Below are 9,647 nucleotides of genomic sequence, written 5' to 3'. Positions count from 1 at the left end.
GTGACAAAGCAATCGCCAGCAGCACTTACCACTTCAAATGCTGCAAGCAAGGGTTCTGTCATGAATCAAGGCACAATGCCATGTTAGCCATAGTAGGGGGACACAGTAAGGCCACTATGAAATGATGCCTTGAACTCACTCTCTTCAGTATAAATAGATGGAACATTTTATGGATGGAATTAAAGAATCATAGAAATATGACATTATATCCTGCATTTTTCTTCTCTTTGGAAAACATCTGGGGACCCAGCCTTTTGTTCTGGAACACCCCTGACCATAGTTAGCTAAGGGGACAAGAATACTACCCCAAAAAGAGAAAGGACCTCAACTGAATGCCCAGACCTGGATCTTATGGTGATTTCAAGAGATAGTCATGAAAGAGGTAACTATGTCTCACTCATAAGGGAAGAAAAGTGGAAAAAGATTCAGGATAGAAGCCTTGTTTAAAAATAAAGAGTATCAGGCTCCAGGGTGGGGAGCCTGCTTCCCTCTCCTTTTGCTGCTCCCCCTGTTTGTACTTGCTCCCTTTCTCTCTCTGTCAGATAAATAAAATTTTAAAAAAAAGAAATAGAAAGAAAGGAAGAAAAAAATAAATGGAGTGTCTTTGACCAGTGATGTTTTCTTTTTTCTTTTTCTTTTTCTTTTTTTTTTTTTTTAGTTTATAAACATCCTTTATTCTGTGGATGAAAAAGGTAAATGTGTCATATTGATTTCTTCTGCTATTTTTTGTACATTTCTTTTATTGGAGTTCAATTTGCCAACATATAATAAAACACCCAGTGCTCATCCCATCAACTGACCCCCTCAGTGTCCATCACCCAGTCACCCCAATCCCCTGCCCACCTCGCCTTCCACTACCCATTGTTCATTTCTCAGAGTTAGGAGTCTCTCATGATTTGTCACCCTCACTGATATTTCCTACTCATTTTCTCTCCTTTAGCTTTTAATCCCTTTCCCTATTTTTTATATTCCCCATATGAGTGAAACCATATAATGTTTGTCCTTCTCTGATTGACTTACTTCACTCAGCAAAATATCCTCCAGTTCCATCCATACCTTTTGAGAATCTAAGCTTAGCAATTGTGACTGGAAGGTAAGTGGGTTTAATGGAAGCAAATACAGTTTCTCAGTGAATTACTCAGTTTTCCCTGCTAAGAACAAATTATATTACTCTGTAATTATTTATTATTTCTTTCTGTTTTGTCACTTCTACACATAATACCTAAGGAAAAAATCAGTATGTCTTTTCTACCCCCAGTTCATAAATTGAATTTCTCCTTATTTTTAGCATTTGGTAAATTCTAAAAAATCTTTCTCTTCCTCTTCCTCTTGCAACCAGAATTCAGCCTCCAACCTCAATCATTAGAAATCAGAGGCTTCAGAGCAAATAATCTCGACAAAATAAATTCATATCTGTCAAAACATTCAGATCTTGTCAGTGGAGACCTTCTAGCTTGCACCATTTTCCCACTGAGCACCAGGGGCATAGTGATCTTGACCTGTGATATCTGAGTGCCTTAAAAAAGAGAGATTACAAGAGAGTTATTAGCTGAATGATACGAAAGGAAAAAGACTTCAATAATAGTTAGGGACTTCAATATCCAACTTTTAATAATGGATAGAACAGCAATGCAGAAGATTAGAAACCAAATAGAAGGGTGGAACAACACTATAAACCAAGTAGACTTAACAGGTATCTATATAATAGTTCATCCAACAATGACAGAATATACATTCTTCTTAAGTGCATAAGGAAGGTTCTCTAGGATAGATCATATGGGTATCATACCCATAAAACAAATCTCAAAAACTTAAAAAGGATAGAAATAATACAAAGTAGGTTTTGTAATTAAAATGGGATAAAAGTAGAATAACAGAAAGGATAGGAAAATGCACAAATATGTGGAAATTGAACAACACACTCTTGAATTATCAATGGGTCAAAAGAAATCAAGAAAACAAAATATTTTGAGATGAATGACAATAAAGACACAACATACAAAACTTATGGGATTTATCTAAAGTAGTGCTTAATGAAAAATTTATATCTGCAAATGCTTATATGTAGAAAGAAGATAGATCTTAAATAATACACTTAAGCTTGCACCATAAAACACTAGAAAAAGAAGAGCAAATTAAATCTAAAGGAAGCAAATAAGAATTATTTTATTAGTAACAATTAGAGCAAGAATTAGTGAAATAGGGAATACAAAAAACAATAGTGAAAAATCAATTAAAACAAAACCTAGTTTTTTGTTTGACAAACCTATGGACAGATTAACCAAGAAAAAAATAGTGAAAATCAAAATACTAGAATTAGAAATAAGATAGAAGATCTTACAATGAAACTTATAGGAAAAAAGTTTTATAAAGGAATACTATGAACAACTATACACCAACAAATTTATAATTTGAATGAAATAACAAATTTCTAGAAACACACAAACTACCTGAATTGACTCAAGAATAGAGAATCTCAAAAGATCTATAACAAGTGAAGAAAATTTATTAATAACCAAAACCTACCCACAAAGGAAAGCCAAGCCCTTTGGCTTTTCAGTGAAGCCTGAAGATGGCTTCACTAGTGAATTATACCAAAGAATTAATACTAATTCTTCACAAATTCTTCCAAAAAATATGAGGAGGGAACACTTCCTAATTAATCACCTTGTATTACTCTGATGCCAAAACCAGACATCACCAGGAAAAAAAAAAACCAAAACCCTATGGACCAATATCTCTCATGAATATGGATGCAAATATCCTCAACAAAATACTAGCAAATTGAATCCAGTAAAATATTTTTTTTTAAAATTATACACCATGACCAAGAGGATTTACCCCAGAATGCCAGGTTAGCTTAATGTATACAAATAAATTAATGTAATGCATCACATCAATAGAATTAAAAATAAAAATCAAATGATTATTTCAATAAACTCAGGAAAAGCATTTGACAAAATCCAAAAACTTTTATGATAAAGACACATGACAAACAAATAGAAGGAAATTCCCTCAATGAAATGATAAAGATCATTTTCAAAAAACACATAGCTAACATCATACATAACGGTGACAGAACAGATGTTCTTCCCCTAAAATCAGCAACAAGACAAAAATGGCCCTAATTTCAGCACTTTTGTTCAACATTGTGCTGGAGGTTCAAGCCCGGGCAATTTAGGCAAGAAAAATAAATAAAATACATTCAGATTGGTAAAGAAGAAGTATAACTATCTCCAGTCACATGTGGCATGATATTACTTACATGAAATCCTAAGAAATCCACTGACAAACTATTAAAACTAAAATAAATGAATTCAGCAAGTTTTCATAATAGAAAGACAATATATAAAAATTGTAATGGAAAAAACATCCATGATCATGGGTTGGAAGACAATATGGCAATACACCCCAAATTGATCTACAGATTCAACACAATGCTTATGAGAATTTCAGCTGACTTTTTTGTAGAAACTGACAGACTCGTTTTAAAATTCATACATAATTACATGGGACCCAGAACAGACAAAATGACTGAAAAACATGAACAAAGTAGAAGGACTTACACTTCCTGATTTTAAAACTTACTACAATGCAATGGGAATCAAAACTGTGTAGTAATTGCAAAAGAATAAACATATAGATGAATGGAATAGAATTAAAAGTCAAGAAATAGTCATAGCTTTATTATGACTAATTAGTCATTTTTCTATGGCTAATTGATTTTTGACAACAGTGCCACGACCACTTAATAGTGTCTCAACAAATGGAGCTGCAATTACTGAATAGCCAGATGCAAAAGATTGGACCTTTGTCCCACCCCATATATAAAAACTAATTCAAAATGGGTCAACAACATAATTGTAAAACTATAAAACTCTTAAAAGAAACCAAATGATAAGTCCCCTTAGATTTGGAGAAGATTCTTGGATATGACATCAAAAGCACAAGCAACAAAAGAAAAAATAGATACACTGAATTTTCATCAAAATCAGAAATGTCTGTGCTCCCAAGGATACCACTGAGAAGGTAAAAAGCCAACCCACAAAAGGGACAAAATAATCAGTCATATATCTGATAAGTGACTTGCATCCAAAGTATACAAGGAACTTTTACAACTCAGTACTAGAGAGACAAATAAGCCTTTTTTATTTTTTTAAAAAAAAGGAAAAAAATAAATAAGGAGATGAAATATTTAAATAAGCATTTCTCAAAGGGAAATATACAAGTGGGCACCAATCACATAGAAAGATGCTCAACACCATAGTCACCAGAGAAATATAAATTAAAACCATGAAATAGCACTTCATACCTACTAGAACATTAGAATCAAAAACCAGAAAATAACAAGTATTGACAAGGATGTAGAAAAATCAGAACTCTCATACACTGCTGGTAAGAATGTAAAACGGTGCAGCCACTTGGAACAGCAGTTCCTCAAACATTTAAACACAGAGTTACCACATGATCCAGAAATTCTATTTCTTATATATACCCACAAGAATTCAAGGTAGTTATACACAAATATTTAAGCAATACTGTTCACTATACACAAGAGGCAGAAATAACTTCCATGTCCAACTGATTAATGGATAAACAAAATGTGGTATATCCATACCATGCAAATATTATTCAACCACAATAAGTAATAGATTACTGATACATGCTACAGCACAGATAAATCTTGAGCACATTATGCTAAGAAAATCCAGTAACAAAAGTCTGCATATTATATTATTCCATTTATAGAAAATATCCAGAATTGACAAATCAATGGAGATAAAAAGTAGATTAGTGGTTACACAGGGCTGGAGAGAGAGTGAGGAAAACAAGTAGGGAAAGTAATAGCTAAAAAGTGGGTGAGGTTTCTTTTTGAGGTGATGAAAATGCTCTAAAATCTACTGTTGTGACCATATTTTTCTGTGAATATACTAAAATCCACTGACCTATAACAAAAGTTACTAATTCCAAACACAAAACAAAATAATTAAATATCCACAAAATAAATGTTATATTTCATTTATCACTAAATTTAATATTAATAACAATTTAAGGACCCAGAACAATTTGTAGGTTAGATAGTCTCATTTCAAAATAATTCCCCAGTAAGCACAATGATTCTTTAAGAAATCAGAACGAAACACAATTTCAAAAACAAAACTATAAAAACATTTACACCTGTTCACTGTGTAGATATTACATTTAATGAGACATGTGAGAACACTTAAGAGTGTTTCATATGATGTAAAGCACAATTTCCAAAAGTTAAGTGTTGGACACTAACACACTCTTAAAATGTCCCTACTTTTCCATGTCTTTCACCATAGGCACATGCCCAGACACTGTGCTGTCAGTAAAAAAAAAAAAAAAAAAAAAAAGCATTACTAATTTCAACACTATTCCTCTTGACTCAACACATTTTGGTTTCCAGGGACTCTCAGCTCCAGCTTTCTCCTCTGGGTTTGATCAAACTATTTGTCATCTTTCAGCACACCAAGGTTTATGCTTTCAGATAAGAAATAAGAAAGATGTGAACAAATAAACGACTATAAAATGGATTGAACAGATAAAGCACTACAACATGGATTAGCTCATTTTCATGCAAATGTCTTTTTTAAAAGAAAGTGCCTTTGTGTCAAGAAAGGGTTAAAAATGCCAAACTATGAATGTCTGAAGTGAAATTGGTATAGTACATAAAATTATTCCTCTTGAGATAAAATTGTAGCTATTAAGTATTTTAAATTTGGCCGATCATCAAGATAGAAAGCTTAGAGATACTTTGGAGACAGATTTTCCTAGGTTTGGATCCCGTCTTTCACATACTAGTTGGATGGTCTTGAGCCAGCTGCCCAAATTCAAATCTCTTACTCACATAAAAGAGAATAATGAATTATGCATACATCATAACATTATGTGGGGGGAAGGGCTATGCCTAGCAAGAGTAGGCATTCAAAAAACTTTTCTACCTTAATATTCTGGAATCTCAATTAAAATAGCAATATCCATAATGGCACCATTGGCCATTCAAGAAATGTTACTTGATAACTAAAAAGATTTATTTTCTGTTTGATCTAAATACCAGAGATAAAGCAGACACTACTGGAAGACTACAAATACACTCTCTCCCAACTGTTTTATACTCTTTAACCTTTTATAATTTCTAATGAAATAGTTCCAATATAGCTTCCTAAGAAAATTGACAAGTATAGACTCTAGAATATGGCAATGACTGGAGTATATGTGATAATAAACAGGCAGGCCCCTCAAGTTTACTGACTAAAATAACTCTGGTCATTTCTTCCTCTCTGGTTAGGCATCTGCAGACTGCCTTACGTCACAGGGATGTGGCGAAGAATGAAAGATCTTTAAAAAACCCAGAAGATGATTATAGGCACCAAATGTCTAATGAACTAATGAATGAATAAATAAAGCACAAAATAACTAAAGGAAGGGAAGGAACAAAGTAAAGATGAAGTTATCTTCAGCTGTAGGATAAACAAAAGGCGACTTGAGTAAGGTCAAGAAAAATTGTTAAGTAGAATAGCTGAGAGAAGCCTTCTAAATGTTTCTGAATATCAGATGTCATTTTGTTCCTTCCAACCTGCATTTCTTTCTATTCCTCACTTTCCTTCACAAATAAACCTGTGGAATTGTACTGTACTTATAATGGAAGGGCACACACACAGTGATAGAAATTTTCTAACGGCGTAAGGTGCAGAAGATAGATTCTGACATTTTCATACGCCTTCTTGGGACCCTCTCAAAGTTAAGCTGAAAAGAACTGGAATCAGGAAGAGATGGGGATTGATTTAGTTAAGTCAATTTCTAAAGTAATCTGGAAATGAACCACATGGAAGATAAAGGGATCTGTTTGCTTGTGTTTGTATTTTCCCTTCTGCAAAATAAGACTATATACTTCCTACCAGTGGAGGAAGAAAACAGATAAAATTTTGAAGATGTCTTTATGGTCAAAATGATTTATGAAATGAACTGTGGCATATAGTCAATCAATACATCAGAATCTACACACGGTGACACCTAGGTGGCTCAGTGGTTGAGCGTCTGCCTTTGGCTCTGGGCATGATCCTAGGGTCCTGGGATCGAGTCCCACATCGGGCTCCCTACAAGGAGTCTGCTTCTCCCTCTGCCTGTGTCTCTGTGTCTCTCATGAATAAATAAAATATTTTAAAAAGGAATCTACACACAGAGTTGAAAAACTGCATCATATTTTAAAGTTTCTAAAACTGTGATAAAAATACATAACAGAAAATTTACCATCTTGGAGAGCATGGCCAGGTGGCTCAGACTGAGCTGTTTTCCTTGCCAGTGGATTCCATTGAATGCACTGCCAGTCTCTTGTCTGCTGTCATGACTTCTTCTGATATGCCAGTGAAAGAACTGAAGAAATATGCCTCAGGCAAAAGCTTTTGAGCTGATTCTCAGCCCTCATTCAAAAGAATCCATCCCAGAACTCCCCATTCTCCTTCCAAAGAAGAAGGATTCTTTCCCTGGAGGAAATTCAGAATAAATTAGAAGCTGCAGAAGAATGACTCAAGTCCCATGAAGCTGAGGTCTTGAAGCAGCTTGCTGAGAAATGAAAGCATGAGAAAGAAGTGCTTCAAAAAGCAACAGAAGAAAAGAATAATTTCAGTAAATGGTGGGAGAAAAGCTGACCCACAAAATGGAAGCCAACAAAGAGAATCAAGAGGTACAGACGGCTGCCAAACTGGAGCGCCAGAGAGAGGACGTGTGACTTGAAGAAGTATGGAAGAAAAAAGAATTCAAAGATCCTGTTGACAAAACTAATTTGTTCTGTGAACTGACTTTCTCCCCTTCCCCTTCCCAAATACCCAAAGACTGTACTGGTCAGTATCATTTTATTTTTGCCCTCCTGTCCAATATTCTAGAAACTGATGCAGGACTGTATAGGTAGATCTAGACTGTACAATGTTTTAGGAGCCAAAGGGGAAAAATTGAGTGTTGCGCTCTTTTTCTAAAGTATTGAAGTCTTTCTAACATAGCTATTTTTTCTTGTTGCATCTCTTCTACTTTAGTACACTTTGGCGTCCTGGGCTAGTGGCTAGTACCATACTGGTTCTGTGAAAACATGTTTGTGAAAAGAGTATATAGTGACTTCTTTCAAACTACTAGATGCTTAATATCTGTTCACTTTTAAACCCCAATTCTGTCCTGATCTTACCAGATGCTACTAGACCTGAATGGTTAATAAAACCGCAGTGCTGTTAAGAGAAAAACATTCACCATCTTAACCATTTTAAAATTTCTAGTTCAGTAGTTTTAAGTATATCCATATTATTGTGAAACAGATATCTAGAACTTTTTCATCTTGCAGATCTGAAACTATAGCCATTAAACAACTCTCATGTCCCCCAGCCCCTGATAACCACCACTCTTTCTGTTTCTATGAATTATATTATTTTACATCCCTCACATAAAAAGAACCATATGGTATTTGTCCTTTTGTGACTGCCTTATTTCACTCCACATAATGTCTTCAAGGTCCATCATGTTGTAGCATATGAAAACATGGAAGAACTCCTTCCTTTTTAAGGCTGAATAATGTTCCATTGTATGTATATACCACATTTTATTTATCCACTCATCTGTTGTAAACATCTGGATTGCTTCTACTCTTAGGAACTGTGACTAGTGTTGCTATGAACATGGATATACAAATATCTCTGAGTTCCTACTTTCAATTCTTCTGGATATACATCCAAAAGCAGGATTATTTAATCATATGATATAGTTCTATTTTTAACTTCTAAGGAACTGCCATACAGCTTTCCATAGCAATCCCATAAATAATGTAACAAGGGTTCCAATTTCTCTACATACTCACCAACATTAATTATTCTCTTTGTATTTTTAATGTTATTAGGTATGCTAATGAGTATGAGGTAATATATGTCATTGCTTTTTTGATTTGCATTTTCCAGGCAATTACTAATGTTGAGCATCTTTTCATGTGCTTATTGGCCATTGTATTTCTTATTTAGAGAAATGTCTATTCAAGGCCTTTTGGTTATTTTTAATCAGAATATATGATTTTTTTGTTGTGTTGTAGCAGTTCTTTATTTATTCTGGATATGTCAATCACTTATCACATATATAATTTGCAAATATTTTCTCCCATTCTGTAACTTGCCATTTCACTCTGTTGATTGAGCCCCTGACACCTAAGTTTTTCAGTTTAATGTAGTCCTATTTTTCCCTTTTTGTGTTTTCTATGTTTTTGGTGTCATATTCCAAGAAATCATTGCCAAATTCAACATGATGAAGTTTTCCCTCTTTGTTTTCTCCTAAGAGTTTTATAGACTTAGGCCTTATCTTTATGTCTTTAATCTAGTTTAATTTTTGTATCTGGTAAAAGATAAGGGTCCAATTTAACTCTTATGTATAAAAATAAATAAATAAATAACTCTTATGTATATATACCTGGTTTTACCAAAAATAAAATTGTGGAGGAGACTGTCTGTTCCACTTGGGTAGTCTTGGCACCCTTGTCAAAGAGCATGGGACTATATAGGTAACGATTTATTCCTGGGCTCTCTATTTTGTTGATCTAGTTGACTGTCTTTATACTAATGCCACACTGTTTTGATCTGTGATTTTGTGATAGGTTT

At 34.0% G+C, this 9,647-nt stretch overlaps 1 pseudogene; it reads left to right on the top strand.

Annotated features, from left to right (window-relative positions):
* Window positions 1–7,368: 7,368 nt before the first annotated feature.
* LOC121471706 lies at window positions 7,369–7,933 on the top strand (annotated as a pseudogene).
* Window positions 7,934–9,647: the final 1,714 nt, after the last annotated feature.

Source organism: Vulpes lagopus, chromosome 11 (assembly GCF_018345385.1).
Source record: "Vulpes lagopus strain Blue_001 chromosome 11, ASM1834538v1, whole genome shotgun sequence".
Lineage (NCBI taxonomy): Eukaryota > Metazoa > Chordata > Mammalia > Carnivora > Canidae > Vulpes > Vulpes lagopus.
Note: the sequence above shows the minus strand (reverse complement) of the source record. Positions and strands in the feature narration are given on the sequence as shown.